The sequence below is a fragment of the Chiloscyllium plagiosum genome, unplaced genomic scaffold (assembly GCF_037043375.1).
Source record: "Chiloscyllium plagiosum isolate Xiang-an unplaced genomic scaffold, Cpla_swu_hap1 HiC_scaffold_27, whole genome shotgun sequence".
NCBI classification, from domain to species: domain Eukaryota; kingdom Metazoa; phylum Chordata; class Chondrichthyes; order Orectolobiformes; family Hemiscylliidae; genus Chiloscyllium; species Chiloscyllium plagiosum.
Window position 1 is genome coordinate 49,522,270 of NW_028270165.1, and position 19,220 is coordinate 49,541,489.

At 46.0% G+C, this 19,220-nt stretch overlaps 1 long non-coding RNA gene across 1 annotated transcript in view; it reads left to right on the plus strand.

Moving 5' to 3' along the window:
* The first annotated feature begins 2,961 nt into the window (after nucleotides 1-2,961).
* The window catches only part of LOC148143975 (uncharacterized), a 29,080-nt gene continuing 12,821 nt past the window's right edge, over nucleotides 2,962-19,220 (plus strand). Inside the window, exons 1-2 of the long non-coding RNA XR_015751367.1 lie at nucleotides 2,962-3,231; nucleotides 10,925-11,029. This is a non-coding gene — a long non-coding RNA (uncharacterized LOC148143975). The remainder of the gene's footprint in view (nucleotides 3,232-10,924; nucleotides 11,030-19,220) is intronic.

The window sequence follows — 19,220 nt, forward strand, 5'->3', positions numbered from 1 at the left end:
TCAGCCTTTCCTCATAAGACCTTCCCTCCAGACCAGGCAACATCCTGGTAAATCTCCTCTGCTTTTCCAATGCTTCCACATCCTTTCTGTAATTGGGTGACCAGAACTGTACACAATATTCCAAGTGTGGCTGCACCAGTGTTTTGTATTGTTGCAGCATGATATTGCGGTTCCGGAACTCGATCCCTCTACCAATGAAACCTAACACACCGTATGCCTTCTTCACAGCACTATCCACCTGGGTGGCAACTTTCAGGGATCTACGCACATGGACTCCAAGATCCCTCTGCACATCCACACTACCAAGAATCTTTACATTGACCAAGTACTCTGCCATCCTGTTATTCTTCCCAAAGTGCATCACCTCGCATTTAGCTGCATTGAACTCCATTTGCCACCTCTCGGCCCAATTCTGCAGTTTATCCAAATTTCCCCCTGCAACCTGTAACATTCTTCCAAACTGTCCAGTACTCCACCGACTTTAGTGTCGTCTGCAAATTTACTAATCCATCCACCTATGCCTGTGTCTAAGTCAGTTATAAAAATGACAAACAGCAGTGGTCCCGAAACTAGTAATTGGATTCCAGACTTAATATTTTCCATCAACCACCACTCGCTGCCTTCTTCCAGTTTCTAATCCAAACTGCTAAATCACGCTCAATTCAATGCCTCTGCATTTTCTCCATCAGCCTACCATGTGGAACCTTATCAAAGGCTTTACTGAAGTCCAAGTATACCATATCAACTGTCCTACCCTCATCTACATGCTTGGTCACCTCCTCAAAGAACTCAATCAGATTTGTGAGACGCGACCTGCCCTCCACGAAACCATGTTGACTATCTGAAATCAAATTGTTGCTTACTAGATGATTTTAAATCTTCTCTTATAATCCTTTCCAAAATCTTTTCTACAATAGATGTAAGGCTCACTGGTCTATAATTACCTGGGTCATCTCTGCTGCCCTACTTGAACAAGGGCACAATATTTGCAATCCTCCAGTCCTCGGGTACTAAACCCGTAGACAATAACGACCCAAATATCAAAGCCAAAGGCTCTGCTATCTCCTCCCTAGCTTCCCAGAGAATCCTCGGATAAATCCCATCCAGCCCAGGGGACTTGTCTACTTTCACTCCTTCTCAAATTGATAACACCTGTGTGTAACTAACCTCGATCCTTTCGAGTCTAATATCTCGTACCTCATTCTTTTCCTGAGTGAACACCGATACAGGGTCCATGCTCAACTTCTCACTTCTGTCTTTGACTGGCCCTATTCCTACCCTAATCATCCTATTATTCCTCACATATCTATAGAAAGCTTGAGCGATTTCCTGTATTCTATTTGCTTAAGGCTGCTCCTGTCCTCTCTTTGCTCTTCTTAACTCTCTCTTTAAATCCTTCCTACGTGATTTGTAATTCTCCATCGCCTCATCTGTTCCATCTTGCTTCATCAACACATAAGCCTCATGGAACAGCATCATAAGACACAGAACTTATATCAAAACATCAGTGTCATGCAACTGATAGAATATATTGAACAAACTTAGATAGTCTTCATCTCTTAGAATGGGTGTGGGCTTTGGTTCATTAATATGTAACACTTTTAGAGTACTCAGTACAGTTCTGTTGGCCCTGTAATAGGAAGAATACTATTAGAGAGAGTTTAATAAAGATTTACCAGGATGTTGTAAGGACTGGAGGGTTTGAGGTTATAAGGAGAGGCTGGGACTTTATTCACTGGAGCACAGGAAGTTGGGGGGGGGGGCGGTGACCTCATTGAGATTGATAAAATCATGAGGATTGGAGGTAAGGTGAATAACAAAGGGCTCTTGCTTAGCGTCGGCGAGCTCAAAACTAGGGGGCATTTTTTTTAATGTGAGGAGAGAGATTTAAAAGGAACCGGAGGGGCAACATTTTGAAAGAGGGTGATTTCCACATGGAATTAACTTGCTGAGGATGTGGTAGATGCAGGTACAGTGACAACATTGAAACAGCATTTGGATGGGTACGTGAATGGAAAGGTTAGAGGGATATGGGCCAAATGCAGGCAAGTGGGACTGGTTTAGTTTGGAATCCTGGTCGGCATGGACGAATTGGACCGAAGTGTCTGTTTCTGTGCTGTATACCTTTATTGAAACCGGTAGAATTCTGAAAGGGGCTTGACACAATAGATGCAGATAAAATGCTCCTTTGGTGGGGAGGGTCATCGAATTCCGACAATGTGGAAGCGGGCCATTCAGCCCATCGATTCCGCTCTGAACAGTATCCCACCCATACCCAACCCCTTACTGTGTATTTCCCATGGCCAAGCCACCCTAACCTGTACATCCCTGGTCACTATGGGTAACTTAGCACGGCCAATCCTCCCTAACCTACCACCCGAATCTATAACTTACCTTCTCAAGAATGTAATTTAAATGCAGAGCTTTTCTAAGAAAAATGTCAGTCTGACTCAACATTGGGACACAGACAGAATTCACACCTATTGTCTCTACTTATAAATAGGGCAACGTCTCTTCGAAATGTAGATTCATTTAGATATAACTGCGTCACTTTACATATGAAGATATCCCTTTGAACGTGCCCACATCCCTTTGAAATGTAATCTCGTCCATTTAAACCTCTTTATTTGCAGAAATACCCGTTAAAATGTCCGTGTCCCTTTAAAATGCAGATTGCCCCCTTTGGATATGACGCCGTTCCGTTAGATGTCGGAATATCTGTTTAAATTGAGCCGTGAGCTTTCCCAATGTAGACAGGGCTCCTGGAAACGTGGCAGTGTCCCCCCTGCAGCTGCAGAGCGAGACAGGAGAGTTTGTTTTTGTGAATGAGCAGTTGTAGCGCGAGGTGGCTGTTGCTTGGTGACGGTGAGGCTCCCCCGGCCCCGCCCATCCCCCGTGCAGACGTCACGCGGGGGCGAAGGCGGTTGGGAGGAGAAGTCGCTCGAGCGGGGAAGCGGCGGGAGGGCGGCCGTTAGGAAAATGGCGCCGTGCGGCCCGGGGCAGACACCCGTCACTGGGCACCGCCGCCTTCCTGGCGCAGCTGCTGTGTCACGGCCACACCGGCCGGCTGTACAGCAGGCAGGAGCCGGTGAGCATTCTGGAGGCGGATGGGGTTAAGGGCCTGCTTGGGAACTCGTCGGCCACCTGGGTGGTGGAGTTCTACTGGTCGTGGGGCGGCCCCTGTGTCAACTATGGGGCCACCTGGAAGGTACTGGGCCCGGGAGGTGAAAGGTGAGGCAGGTTGTGGGGGGACGGAGGGGAAGGAATGTGGGGCCTGTGCTGTCATAGTGACATTTTACACTCACTTTCCATCTGCTTTTACTGGCGCTTGTGCTGTTTACCCCTCACTGTTTGTTTAATCCTTGTGCTGTTTGCCCCTCACTGTTTGTTTAATCCTTGTGCTGTTTGCCCCTCACTGTGTGTTTAATCCTTGTGCTGTTTACCCTTTGCTGTTACTTGTGCAATTGCTGAGGGTAGTGTGTAAATACTAGTGAAGGAGATTATGCACCAGCATGTATATGTTCCTCAGGCATTGAAGGGGCAGGATCTGTTGAGAATGGTTGGTCAAGTGTGTGGTGTACTAAACCTTGTTAATATGGGTATAGTTATGATTTGGAGATGCCAGTGTTGGACAGGGATGTACAAAGTTAAAAATCACACAACACCAGGTTATAGTCCAACAGGTTTAATCAGCTGATGAAGTAGCATCGCTCCGAAAGCTAGTGTGCTTCCAATTAAACCTGTTGGACTATAACCTGGTGTTGTGATTTTTAACTGGGTATAGTTTGTTACTTGGAAAATATACTTTTTATTATTTAAAGTCATAGAGATGTACAGCACGGAAACAGAGCCATTTGGTCCAACCTGTCCATGCCAGCCAAATATCCTAAATTAATCTAGTCACATTTGTCAGCACTTGGCTCATATCCCTCTAAACCCTTCCTATTCATAGACCCATCCAGATGCCTTTTAAATGCTGTAATTATACCGGCTTCCACTACTTCCTCTGGCAGTTCATTCCATACAAGCACCACCCTCTGCATGGAAACGTTGCCCCTTAGGTACCTTTTATATCTTTCTGCTCTCGCCCTAAACCTGTGCCCTCTAGTTGTTAACTTCAACCCAACACTGAGGAAAAGACATAAAAACATTGAGCAGCCAGACAAATGCAAAAGCAATAAAATATCGAGACACATAGTGTAAAACAAATTATGGCTCTAATCCTTTTTGTTCTGAGGCATATGGACACTTAATCTGTCAATAACATCAGCATTGCTACAGAGCATATTGTGTACACTCCTCAGTGTCAATAAGCAGGGCACATGTTTGCCGGTGTCACCAAAACATTGGGCATGTTCCTCGCTGTTGGCAGAAAAGGGGCGAGACCTACTTTTGATGGACAAATAAGGAGCACTGGAGGACCAGAAGGAGAGTTGTCCTCATGCCAATTGGAGCTCCCCTATTGTCTGAATGCGGAAGGAGGACCATGAGCTTCTTAAGGTCCTGCTCCTCCTCTCACACTGAATGAAGATTGAGCTTCACCTCAGACTGCAACTTCCTTCCTCTGTCCAACATCTGTGAGTACAGCACTCTCTCTTCTCACCCCCTTTTCCATTTACGTTTCATTCTGGGGTTCAATTGTTGACTTGGAGCAACTGAAAGGAATGGGAATGAATCCACCGAGGGGATAGACTCTGGAAAAGTTAGTCCATGCCTGTGTCTCAATTGGCAATACAGACAGGCAGGAGTCTGTAAGAATGCAGCAAGCCAGGCAGTATCAGGAGGTGGAGAAGTCGACATTTCGGGTGTAACCCTTGTTCAGGACTGAGGGTGAGTATAGGGAGAGCTGCAGAACAAGGGTATGCTGAGGGCAGGGTGATGAACTGGGGATAGGTGTAAATAGGTAGAGGGTACGACCTGGTTGGTGAATGTGAGGAAGGAACCTAGTTGGTGGCAGGGAGGTTGAGGGGCAGGGGCTCGGAAGGGAGGTTATTTGAAATTGGAGAACTCACTGTTGAGTCCTTCGGGCTGTGGACTGCTCAGGTGGAAGATGAGATGTTGTTCCTCCAATTTGCACTGTGGTTTGTTGTGGCAATGGATGGGGCCAAAAATGGTCATGTCAGAAAGGGAGTGGGAAGGGGAATGAAAATGGGTGGTGACTGGGAGGTCCGGTCGGCCTCTGCAGACCTTGCTGCGATGCTCGGCGAACCGTTCCCCAAGTTTATGCTCGTGCTCCCCGACGTAGAGAAGGCCACAGTTGGCAAATACAGTAACCCAACATAAAGTTACAGCTTTTGCTGTGAAAAAAAGTAGAAAGGTATATTGTTTAAATGGTGATATATTGGGATGTGGAGAAAGTGAGGACTGGAAATGCTGGAGATTAGAGTCAAAAAGTGTGGTGCTGGAAAAGCACAATAGGTCAAGCAGCATCCGAGCAGTAGGACAGTCAAGGTTTTGGGCGCAAGCCCTTCATCAAGAATGATGCGTGGATGTTCAGAGGGGCATCAGTGTCCTTCTGTGCCAGTTGTCAGACAGGTGCAGCAGGCAATGAGCAAGGCAAGTGGTGTATTAGCAAGAGGAATTAAGTTCAGAAGCGGGGATGTCTTCCTGCAGTTGGGGGGTCATTGAATATTCGAGGAGAAAGTGAGGTCTGCCGATGCTGGAGATCAGAGCTGAAAATGTGTTGCTGGAAAAGCGCAGCAGGTCAGGCAGCATCCAGGGAACAGGAGAATTGACGTTTGATTCCTAAAGAAGGGCTTATGCCCGAAACGTCGATTCTCCTGTTCCCAGGATGCTGCCTGACCTGCTGCGCTGTTCCAGCAACACATTTTCAGGTCATTGAATATATTCAAGGTTGAGTTCATCTGATTTTTATGTGGATGTTTATGGGGAAGGCAAGAAAATGATCTTGAGACAAGTACAGAACCGAGTTACAGAACCATACAGCACAGAAACAGACCCTTCAGTCCAACTAGTCCATGCTGACTATGTTCACCAGCTAAACCAGTCCCACCTGCCAGTTTTTTGGCCCATACCCTTCTGAACATTTCCTAATCATGTAATTATCCAAATGTCTTTTAAACCTTGTAACTGTACCTGCACCCACCACTTCCTCTGGACATTCAGTCCACACGTGAACCACACTCTGTATAGAAAAAATATTGTGCCCTTCAAGTCTTTTTAAAATCTCTTTCTCCTCTCACATTCAAAATTTGCTCCCTCATCTTGAAACCCCCAGCCTAGGGGAAGGATACCTGTCATTCACCTCATCTCTCCCCTCATGATTTTATAAACCTTGATAAGGTCACATCTCCACCTCCTATGCTCCAGTGAAAAAGTCCCAGCCCATCCACCTAGATGCAGGTAGATCCATATCCAGTCATGATCGGTTCAATGCTGGTCCCAATTCTCTCTCACGGTGTCCAGGACAGCAAGAGACCACAAGACATAGGAGCAGAAATTAGACCACCAGGTCTGCTCATTCCATTCAATCATCGCTGATCAGTTTCTCAATCCCATTCTTCCACTTTCAACAAAGTGAAAACAGACGGAGAGAGTGTGGGATGGAGATTTTCCGCTTCTAGGGAATAATAGAGGAAAGAGAGTTCACTATAAATTAGAATTTTTGGGATCGGCTGATGAGCCGAGGAGTGTCAGTTGGAGTTTAATTTAGAGAAGTCTGAGGTTTGCATTTTGGTCAAGCAATCCAGGCAGGACTGATGCAGTTAGGGGAATGTTGCAAAATAAAGAGACCTTGAAGTGCAGGTTCATAGTTCCTTGAAAGTGGAGTCTCAGGTGAATAGAATAGTGAAGAAGGCATTTGGTTTGCTTTCCTTCATTGCTCAGAGCATTCAGTATAGGAGTTGGGAGGTCATGTAATACACCCTTCCCCCTCAAAGGTGTGGTATCTAACTGCTTCATTGTTTCTAGTGAATACAGCCCACACCTCCCGCTACTGCCATAACATGAAAGCACTAGCTTTTGGAGTTCTGCTCTTTTATCAGGTGGTTGTGGAGAATAAGATCATGATCACAGAATTTATAGCCAAAGGAGTCCAGTGTCATGGAGATGTGATACATTAAACAATTTAGATTAAATCTTCCATCTTTTAGAATGGGGTTCTGTTCTTTGGTATGTTAATCCCAGAACCTGTTTTCAGTAACTTTCTCAAGAACGTAATTTAAATGCAGAGCTTTTCTATCCAAAATGTCAGGCTGACTCGACATTGGGACCCAGACAGAATTCACATCGATTGAAGGGTAGGCTGGGACTTTTTTCATTGGAGCACAGGAGGTTGAAAGGTGAAGGTGTCGGGTGCCTCGTTAGCAAGTTTGCAGATGACGCTCAGATTGATGGAATATCAGATAGTGAAGGGGACTGTCAGATGATACTGCAGAATATAGATTGGAGAGTTGGGAAGAGAAATGGAGTTTAATCCAGACAAATGCGAGGTGATGCATTTTGGAAGGTGCAATTCGAGAGCAAGCTATACATTAAATGGGAAGGTCCTGGGGGGAAATTGATGTACAGAGAGATCTGGGTGTTCAGATCTATTGCCATCTTCAGAGAACAATGTCTGTCAGTAGAGTGGTTAAGGCAGCATACAACATGCTTTCCATCATCGGACGGAGTATTGAGTACAAGAGTTGGCAGGCCATGTTGAAGTTATATAAGATTTTGGTTCGGCCACATTTGGAATACTGCTGTACAATTCCGGTCGCCAGATTTCCCAAAGGATGTGGATGCTTTGGAGAGGGTGCAGAGGAGGTTCACCAGGATGTTGCCTGTTATGGAGAGCGCTAACTATGAGGAGAGGTTGAGTAGATTAGGAGTATTTTCATTGGAAATAAGGAGGTTGAGGAGGGGTCTTGATTGAGGCCTATAAAACCATGAGGCATGTAGACAGGGGTGGATAGGAAGAATTTTTTTTTTCCCCCATAGGGGAAGACTTTATTACTCGGAGTCACGAGTTCAAAGTGAGAGGGGAAAGGTTTGAGGGAGATCTACATGGAAAGTTCTTTACGCAGAGGGTGGTGGGTGCCTCATGCAGTGGAGGCAGTAGGGCTGGGATCGATAGCGTCATTTAAGATGTATCTAGACAGATACATGAATCGGCAGGGAGCAAAGGGATACAGATCCTTAGAAAATAGGCGGCAGGTTTAGATAGAGAATCTCGATCAGCATAGCCTTGGAGGGCTGAAGGGCCTGTTCCTGTGCTGTAAGGTTCTTTGTTCTCTTTATAGAGGTTTCCAAAACCATGAGGGGCATAGATAAGGTGAACGGCATGTGTCATTTCAAGATTAGGCTGCAAATTAAGGTGAGAGGAGAAAGATTTTAATAAGAGATGAGGAGCACCTTTTTTGTAAACAGAGTGGTTTGTGTGTGGAATAAATGTCCAGAGGAAATAGTGGATGCTGGTTGTGTAACAATGTTTAAAAGACATTTGGATAAGTACATGAATAGGAAAGGTTCAGGGGGATATGGGCCAAATACAGGTAGGTGGGACTAGTTTAGTTTGTGAATATAATCAGCATGGACTAGTTGGGCTGAAGGGTCTGTTTCTGTGCTGTATGACCCTTTAACTGTTCTGTACTGGTCTTAAAATCATTTTACTTGCCTTCCCCCAGAAACATCCACTTCTTTCTTGTTCTAAAATCAGACGAACTCAGCCTTGAATATATTCAATGACCCCCTAACTGCAGAGACTTCTGAACTCATTTCCTCTTGCTAATATACCACTTGCCTTGCTGATTGCTTGCTGCACCTGTCTGACAACTGGCAGTGACTGGTGTGGAAGGATGCTGAGGCCACTTTTTACATCCACACATCATTCCTGAGGAAGGGCTCATGCCTGAAACGTTGATTCTCCTGCTTCTCGGATGCTGTCTGATCTGCTGTGCTTTTCCAGTGCCACACTTTTCAACTGTCATCTCCAGCATCTGCAGTCCTCACTTTCTCCGCATCCCAATATGTCACCATTTAAACAACGCACCTCCTTTCAGCAGTTATTTGTTCGTAACTGAGGCTATAATTTCACGCTGTGGGACTGCATTTGCCATGTGTTTGCCAATTGAGATACAGACCTGGACCAACGTTTCCCGACTCTGTCCCCTCCCTGGATTCACTCACTTTCTTCAGTTGCTGCAAGTCAACAATTGGCCTCTCATTGGTTCATTTGAAGAAGGATTTGCGCCATTTTTGCAGACAGCAAAGAGCGTGAATGGCTTTTGCTGAACCAGCATGGAAACAGACCCTTCGGTCCAACCCGTCCATGCCGACCAGATATCCCATCCCAATCTAGTCCCACCTGCCAGCATTTGGCCCATATCCCTCCAAACCCTTCCTATTCATGTACCCATCCAAATGCCTCTTAAATGTTACAATTGTACCAGCCTCCACCACTTCCTCTGGCAGCTCATTCCATACACGTACCACTTTCTGTGTGGAAAAGTTTCCCAGTAGGTCTCTTTTATATCTTTCCCCTCTCACCCTAAACCTATACCCTTGACTTCTGGACTCCCCCACCCCAGGGAAAAGACTTTGTCTATCTATCCTATCCATGCCCCTTTTGTAAACCTCAGCTTCCGACGCTCCAGGGAAAATAGCCCCAACCTGTTTAGCCTCTCCCTATACCTCAAATCCTCCAATCCTGGCAACATCCTTGTGAATCTTTTCTGAACTCTTTCAAGTTTCACAAAATCTTTCCAATAGGAAGGAGACCAGAATTGCACACAATATTGCAACAGTGGCCTAACCAATGTCCTGTACAACAGCCACATGACCTCCCAACTTCTGTACTCAATCCTCTGACCAATAAAGGAAAGCATACCAAACACCACCTTTACAGTTCTATCTATCTGCGACGCCAGTTTCAAGGAGATATGAACCTGCACTCTGAGGTGTCTTCGTTCAGCAACACTCCCTAGGACCTTACCATTAAGTGTATAAGTCCTGCTAAGATTTGCTTTCCCAAAATGCAGCACCTCACATTTATCTGAATTAAACTCCATCTGCCACTTCTCAGCCCACTGGCCAATCTGGTCAAGATCCTGTTGTAATCTGAGGTAACCCTCTTCACTGTCCACTGCACCTCCAATTTTGGTATCATCTGCAAACTTACTAACTGTACCTCTTATGCTCACATCCAAATCATTAATGTAAATGACAAAATGTAGAGGGCCCAGCACCGATCCTTCTGGCACTCCACTGGTCACAGGCCTCCAGTCTGAAAAACAACCCTCCATCACCACCCTCTGTCTTCTACCTTTCAGCCTGTTCTGTATCTAAATGGCTAGTTCTCCCTGTATTCCATGAGATCTAATCTTGCTAATCAGTCTCCCATGGGGAACCTTGTCGAACGCCTTACTGAAGTCTATATGGATCACGTCTACCGCTCTGCCCTCCTCAATCCTCTTCACTTCCTCAAAAACTCAAAATTTGAGATATGATTTCCCACACAAAAAGCCATGTTGACTATCCCTAATCAGTCCTTGCCTTTCCAAACACATGTACATCCTGTCCCTCAGGACTCCCTCCAACAACGTGCCCGCCACCGATGTCAGGCTCACTGGTCTCTCGTTCCCTGGCTTGTCCTTACCACCCTTCTTAAACAGTGGCACCACATTAGCCAACCTCCAGTCTTCCGGCATGCGCAGTGTTCTCTCCTAGCAGATTTAAAGTGTCCAAATGCCACAATTTCTTCCCCCGTCACTCGACATAACCGCGCATGCTCCTTTCTGTGTTTGATGTTCATCTTCCCTTTCACCCTCATGATTTTATAAATCTCAAATGAGGTCACCCCTCAACCTCCTGTGCTCCAGTGAAGAGTGTCTCAGCCTCTCCTTACAACTCAAACCCTCCAGTCCTGGCAACATCCTGGTAAATCTTTACTGAACCCTTTCTAATAGAATTCTTCCTATTACAGGGCCACCAGAAGCGTTCTCAGTACTCTACAAGTGGCTTCACCAACATCCTGTACAACTTCAACATTATGTCCCAGCTCCTTTATTCAATGGTGTGAACAATTAAGGTAAGTGTGTTGAATGCCTTCTGAAGCTTCCTTCCAACCAGTGATGCAACTTTCAAAGAAGTATATATCTGAACCCCCCCCCCCCCCCCGCCCCCCCCCCCCCCCCCCCCCCCCCCCCGCCCCCCACCATATCCCTCTGTACAAGCCCGGCCCTTCCTTATTTTGGCAAAATGCAACCCCTCACCTTTTATCTATACACATGTTCTCTCTCAGACATACACACATACACGCCCCCCCAACACACACACCCTTTCACAGGCTTCTCCTCCATCACACTCACTTTACCAAGCATGTGCACACATACTCTCTTACACGCGCACTCATGCTGCACACATACATATAACAATGTGGTGCATTTGCAAAATTATATTTGCAGATATATTCAATTTTGCACAAAACGCACAATATGCAGGTAGTCAATCCATGTAATATTTTATAAATTCCTAGTTTGGAAATAGAACCAGTCCGATTTAAGATTGGGATACTCTAACACCTTTCATGCATTGTCTGGACTGAGATGTCACCTGTTTTTTAAAAAGACCTTAAGTGATCTTGAGAATATGATTTAATAGTAGTACTGCGATGTACACATTAATGAACTAAAACCTGCAACCCATTCTAAAAGATGAAAGATTTAACAACAATCTACGTTTGTCAATATATCATCAGTTGCATGACATTGATCTTTTGCTCTTAACTCTGTGTCTTATGATCCTGCTCCACAGTTACCCGATGAAGGAGCAGCACTCCGGAAACTGGTGCTTTCAAATAAACCTGTTGGACTATAACCTGGTGTTGTGATTTTTAAACCGTGTCCAACCTAGTCCAACAGCAGCACCTCCACCTCTTTTCTAGTGAACACAGCCCATACTTCCCAGTGCTGCCAGTAAACTGCCGATGAAACGATGCACTCCTGAAAAATTTATAGTATCTAACGAAACCAGCTACTCATTCACTGCTCCATCTAATAGACAACATTGGAAACTTAGTGCAGAAGGCTGCAAGAAATGAGCAGCTTTAAAACAAAAACCGCTTGGAGCTTTCGATGAGAGCCTGAGCCCAGCAGTACGTTCTGGTTACCTTTTATTTTGTGTCCCAACATGGTTACAGCTTCAGATCCCCCACCCCTCCCCCAGCAAAAAGGGCAGAGAAAGAGTAGCTGTTTTTTAGACAACTCCACAACAGGGGAGAGGAGCAAAGGGCGGGGCAAGGCCAACAGCAGGCCCCCACACTACGCCTGCATTGCCTTGCACAGTTTACAAAAATCCCTTCCCCTTCAGAGACTCCCCACAGTGTGGGAGCAGGCCAACTGGCCCAAAGACTACACACCGATCCTCCGAAAGGTAACCCACCCACACAATTCCCCTATTGCTCAACATTTACCCCTGACTAATGCACCTAACCTGCACATCCCTGGGCACTATCTGAACTTAGACAAAGTTAAAAATCTCACAACACCAGGCTAAGTCCGACAGTTTATTTGGAAACACGAGCTTCGGAGCACTGCTTCTTCATCAGGTGATTGTGGACAATAAGATCATATGGCACAGAATTTATAGGAAAACATTACAGTGCCCTGCCACTGAACTGATATATTGAACAAACCTGGATTGTTAAGTCTTTCATATTTTAGAATAGGTTGCAGCCATCATTAATTAGATTACTTACAGTGTGGAAACAGGCCCTTCGGTCCAACAAGTCCACACCGCCCCGCTGAAGCGCAACCCACCCATACCCCCTACATTTACCCTTACCTAACACTACGGGCAATTTAGCATGGCCAATTCACCTGACCTGCACATCTTTGGACTGTGGGGGGAAACCAGAGCACCCGGAGGAAACCCACACAGTCAGTCGCCTGAGGCGGGAATTGAACCCAGGTCTCTGGAGCTGTGAGGCAGCAGTGCTAGCCACGGTGCCGCCCACTAAACAAAAACAAACATTGCATAGGGCTTTCTGATAGGAAGGAAACCAGAATTGCATGCAATATTCCAACTGTACAGCTGTAACATGACCTCCCAACTCCTGTACTCAATACTCTGACCAATAAAGGAAAGCATACCAAATGCCATCTGCACTATCGTATTGACCTGCGACTCCACTTTCATAGAGCTGTGAACCTGCACTCCAAGGTCTTTTTGTTCAGCAACACTCCCTCGGACCTTACCATTAAGTGTACAAGTCCTTCTAAGATTTGCTTTCCCAAAATGCAGCACCTCACATTTACCTAAATTAGATTCCACTTGCCACTTCTCAGCCCATTGGCCCATCTGATGAAGATCCCATTGTAATCTGAGGTAACCTCCTTCGTTGTCCACTACACCTCCAATTTTGGTGTCATCAGCAAACTTACTTACTATACCACTTATGCTCACATCCAAAAGGTAGTGGGCCCATTATCTATTTTCAAAGTGGAATTTACAATATATTACATGTATTGACTGCCTGCAGATTGTGCAGTCTTTGAGCAAAGTAGAATGTATTTGCAAACATCATGCTACAAAGACAAACTCCCCCCATGGATGATCTATCATGTGTGCATGAGATAGAGAAAAAGTCCATGTCTGTGCTGTATATCTCTGTCTATTTGATAACAGATGCTTTATTCCTGTTGGTGTAAATGTTGTTGTAATTCATAGCTGGGTACTAATAGATGTAAGGGTGACAGAATTCCTCAAGTATGATTCCCTGCTATGACTGCACCTTGTATCAGGATGGTTGGCAGGCTGGGAGATTGTGGGTTGGGTCTTGATTGAATATTTTATCGTTCCAGAAGTTATAAAAGGCGGGGTCAAAGCTTTAACAGAAATCCAGCAGAGCTGAGAACAGACCGACATCTTAGTCTGTGGGAACAGGAGGATCAACACGGGACAGAGAAATCAGGGCCTGAAATCTGAGCTGACACCAGACCACCGTGTGATCAGTGCTTTGATTTGCAGCATCCTTCTACATCAGTCAATGCCAGTTGTCAGACAGGTGCAGCAAGGCAAGTGGTATATTGGCAAGCTGAACTGAGATTAGAAATGGGGATGTCTTCCTGCAGTTAGGGGGTCATTGAATATATTCAAGGCTGAGTTCATCTGATTTTTGAACAATAAAGTGTGGATTTCTTTGTGCGCAGGAGGTGTTTTTTTTTATTTTGAATGGTTTATGTGTTGGATGCAGGTACAGTATCCACGTTGAAGGTAGAAGGCAAGAAAATGGTTTTAAGACCATGACAGAACAGTTACGTTAGACAGCACAGAAACGGACCCTTCAGTCCAACTATTCCATGCTGCCTACGTTCTCAAACTAAACTGGTGCCACTTGCCAGTGTTTGGCCCATATCCCTCCGCACCGTGCCTCTTCATATACTTATCCAAATGTCTTTTAAACGTTGCATCTGAATGTGCATCCACCACTTCCTCTTTACATTCACTCCACACGTGAACCACTCTGTTTATAAACAAACTTTTCCTGATTCTGTCCACTCCGTGAGTTCATTCCCTTTCCTTTCGGTTGCTGCAAGTCGTAAATTGAAGCCCAGAATGAAAAACATGGAAAAGGAGTTGTGAAGAGAGTACCATACACTCAGATGGTTGACAGAATAAGGAGATTACAGTCTGGAGCAAACTCAATCTTCATTCGGAAAGAGCAGCAGCAGCTTCCGAAGTTCATGTTCCAACGTCTGCATTCAGACAATAGGAAGGCTCTGATTGACAGAAGGACCAGTCACCTTCCGGTCCTCCAGGGCTCCTGACTGGCCTCTTTCACTACCCTGTCTCCCAATGATGCAACTTTCAAAGAACTATGTACCTGATTTGGAGATGCCGGTGTTGGACTGGGGTGTGCGAAGTTAAATTTCACAATACCAGGTGATACTCTAACAGGCTCATTTGTAAGCACTAGCATTTGGAGCACTGCTCTTTCATCAGGTGGTTGTGTCTTATGATCCTGTTCCACAAACACCCAATGAAGAAGCTCGTGCTTCCAAATAAGCCAGTTGGACGATAACCTGGTGTTGAGTTTTAACTTTATCCACCCCAGTCCAACACCGGCACCTCCACATCATGTCTAGTGAACCAAGCACACACTTCTCAGTGCTGCCAGGAAACTACAATGCTGATGACATTGCACCCCTGAAAATTTTACAATTTCTAACAATGCTGGCTACTCCTTCACTGCTGCAACCAATACACAACATTGGAAACATAGAACACGAGACTGTCAGAAATGAGCACAGCAGGTCAGGCAGCATCTGAGGAGCAGGAACATCAACGTTTCTGGCAAAAACCTGAGGAAGGGCTTTTGCCCGAAATGTCAATTTCCCTGCTCCTCGCACGCTGCCTGACCTGCAGTGCTTTGCCAGCACCACTCTAATCTTGACTCTGATCTCCAGCATCAGCAGTTCTCACTTTCACATGTAAAATGAGCAGTTTTAAAACAAAAACCTGTTACAGTTTAAAGCTCTCAGTGAGAGTCTGAGCTCAGTGTGAAGTTCAGGTAATCTTTATTGTGACCCAACTTTGTTACAGCTTCAGAATCTCCCAGCAGAAAGGCGTAGAAAAAGTAGCAATTTTTAAAAAATAGCTCAAGGTCAAAGTGCAACCCCTCACGTTCTTCATTATTGGTCACCACTGAGTCGTCCCTTTGTAACTGCATCCTTGGTACAGCCTTAACCTGGAGGAAGTATTGCCTCACTCAGCAATTTCAACCTGTATTCCAATCAAGTTGGATGAGCAGCGTAGAGTCCACCAGACTGTTGTGGGGCTGGAGTCACGTGTAGGCCAGACCTGGTAAAGGATGCAGCTGGGACGACTGCCCTAATAACTGCTCAAGTCTTCCCTAAAAAAGAACTGAGTGAATCAGATGGGGGTTTTCTTCCACCCCCACCCCACCGACAATGGTTTCACCGTTAGATTCTGAACTCTAGATTTCTGACCAAATTCGAATTCCACCATCTGTGTGGACCCGTTGGTTCCTCAACAGGTTGGAGGATTCACGGAATGTCCTTCTGCATTCGGGGCAGCTGAAGGGTCTCTCCCCCGTGTGGACCCACCGGTGCCTCAGCAGGGCAGAGGCCTGGATAAAGTCCTTCCCGCACTCAGGGCAGCTGATTCCCTGCTGTGACTACACTGTGCCTGGATTGTTGACTGGCTGGGAGATTGTGGATTGAGGCTTAATTGACTAAATGTTTGTTTGTCCCAGAAGGTGTAGAAGGGGGGGTTCAGAGCTTCAACAGACATCCAGCAGAGCTGAGAACAGACAGACATCCACGTGCCTTTTAAATGTTGTAATTGTGCCAGCCTCCACCACTTCCTCTGGCAGTTTGTTCCATACATGCACCACCATCTGAAGTGGTTGCCCCTTCAATCTCTTAAATCATTCCACTCTCACCTCAAACATATGCCTTCTAGTTTTGGACTGCCATACCCTGGGGAAAAGACCTTAGGGTTTCCCCTCTATCCATGGCCCTTACAAAGGTCTATAAGTTTACCCCTCAGCCTCTGATGCTCCATGGAAAATGCCCCTGGCCTATTCTTTTCTGACCCCTTTCAAAGTTTCATAACATCTTTCCTACAGCAGGGAGACCAGAGCTAACTGCAGTATTCCAAAAGTGGCTTAACCAACATCCTGGACAGCCAACTCATCTACTCAATGCTCTGACCAACAAAGGCTATCCTGTCTACCTGAGAACTATGGAACCTGCACTCCAAGGACTCTTTGTTCTGCAACACTCCTCTTAACTGTGTCAGTCCTGCCTGGATTGCTTGACCAAAATGCAACAACTCACATTTCTCCAAATTAAATTCCATCTACCACTCTTTGGCTCATCCGATCAATTCTAATTTATAGCGAACTCACTTTTCTCTCTCATTCCCTAGAAGCTGAAAATCTCCATCCCACACACACACTCCCTTCATTCTCACTTTGCTGACCCTAATCCCTGCTGTACCTCATCCTGAAGGGTCTGGTTCATGCTGATTAACAGGCGCACACTCGGGGGGAGGAGGAGGGGGGGAGGGGGGGGGAGGAGGGGGGGAGGGGGGGGGGGAGGAGGGGGGGAGGGGGGGGGGAGGAGGGGTGGGGGGGAGGGGGAGGAGGGGGGGGGGAGGAGGAGGAGGGGGGGGGAGGAGGAGGAGGAGGGGGGGGGAGGAGGAGGAGGAGGAGTGGGGGGGGTTCTAATTGAAACATACATAATCTTCAAAGCCCGGACAGAGTGGACATTGCAAAGAAGTTTCCATTGGTAGGACAGACTCGGGCCAGAGGGCACAGCCTTATAGTAAAGGGAAGACCTTTTAGAACAGAGAAACTTCTTCAGCCAGAGAGCGGTGAATCTGTGGAATCTATTTCCACAGAAGGCTGTGTAGGCCAGGTCACTGAGGATATTTAAAACTGAGACAGATAGGTTCTTGAGTATCAAGGGGATCAAAGGTTACGGGGAGAATGGGGCAGGTGGGACTAGTTTAGTTTGTGAACACAGTCAGCATGGTCTAGTTGGATTGAAGGGTCTGTTTGTGCTCTCTGGCTCTGTAACTGTTCTAAACTGGTCTTGAAACCATTTTCATGCCTTCCTCTTGTTCAAAAATCCAATTAAGATCATGGCTAATCTATTCACCATCTGAGATCCTCCTCCCTGCATTGTCCCAACTACCCTTAATTCCCCTACCATTGCAAAAACCCATCCAATTGTGTCTTGAATATACTTAATGAAGCTGCCTCTACTGCTTCCTGGGGCAGAGAATTCCATAGATACACTACACTCCATGAAAAGCAGTTCCTCCTCATCTCTGTCCTAAATTTACTCCTCCTAATCTTGAGCCTGGTTTCATTCACCAGCAGAAATGACTCAATAAGTAGAGTTTCATCCTCACAGTGCAATGAATTCCCACTTTGCACCAAAACCTCGGATTTACTCACTCACTCAGTTGCTGTCTCACAAATGCAAGATTTCATTGTACCTTCTACTCCCATTAAGGGCAAAACATCTTTGAAAAGTCCTCAGAAACACTTCTGCTCTCACCGAAGATGATTAGAGTCATACAGCACAGAAACAGACCCTTTGTCCATCCACATTAAGGGCAAAGCATCTTTGAAAGCTGCTCTGAAACTCCAGCCTTCACAATCACACTTCTGCTCTCACTGAAGATGATTAGAGTTATATAGAACCGAATCAGACCCTTTGTCCATCTACACATCATTCCTGATGAAGTGCTCGGGACCGAAATGTCGACTCTCCTGGTCCTCAGATGCTGCCTGACTTACCACCTTTTTCAGCACCACACTTTGACTCTCATCTCCAACATCTGCAGTTCTCACTTTCTCCACATCCCACAGTATCACCATTTAAACAATAATCTCCTTCCTGCTTTTTTGCTTCATAGCAAAGGCTATAACTTCACATTGAGATACTGCATTTGCCACGTGTTTGTAAATTGTGGTCTTCTCGACTTCGGGGAGACTGAGCATAAACTTGGGGAACGGATTGGCGAGCATCACAGCTGGGTCCGCAGAGACTGACCAGACCTCCCAGTCACCATCGATTTTAATTCCCCTTCCCACTCCCTTTCTGACAAGAACATCATAGGCTTCCTCTATTGCCACAACGAACCAAACCGCAAATTAGGGAACAACACCCCATCTTCCGCCCGGGCAGACTACAGCCTGCAGGACCCAACATCGAGTTCTCCAATTTCAAATAACTTCCCTTTCCATCACCCGACTCCCTTCTCAGCCCCATGCCACTCACTACCACTCCTTCCTGCCACCAACCTGATTTCTTCCACCCAATGATTAATCTGACCGATTCTTCACCTATCCCCACTTTAGCTCCCGGTCCCGGCACCCATCCCCAGTCCTGAAGAAGGGTTACACCCGAAATATCGACTTCTACACCTCGTGATGCTGCCTGATTTGCTGTGTCCTTCCAGCCTCCTGTCTGTCTATTTTGCCAATTGAGACACAGACCTCGATCACTTTTCCATAGTCCGTCCCCTCCCTGGGTTCAATCCCTTTCCTTTCAGTTGCTGTAAGTCAACAATTGAACTCCGGAAAGAAATAGAAATGGCAAAGGGGACGAGAAAAGAGAGTGCTGTACTCACAGATCTTAGACAGAGGAAAGAATTTGCAGTCTGGGTGAAGCTCAATGTTGATTCAGAAAGAGGAGCAGGAGTAGCAGCTTCAGAAATTCATGGTCCAACTTCTGCATTCA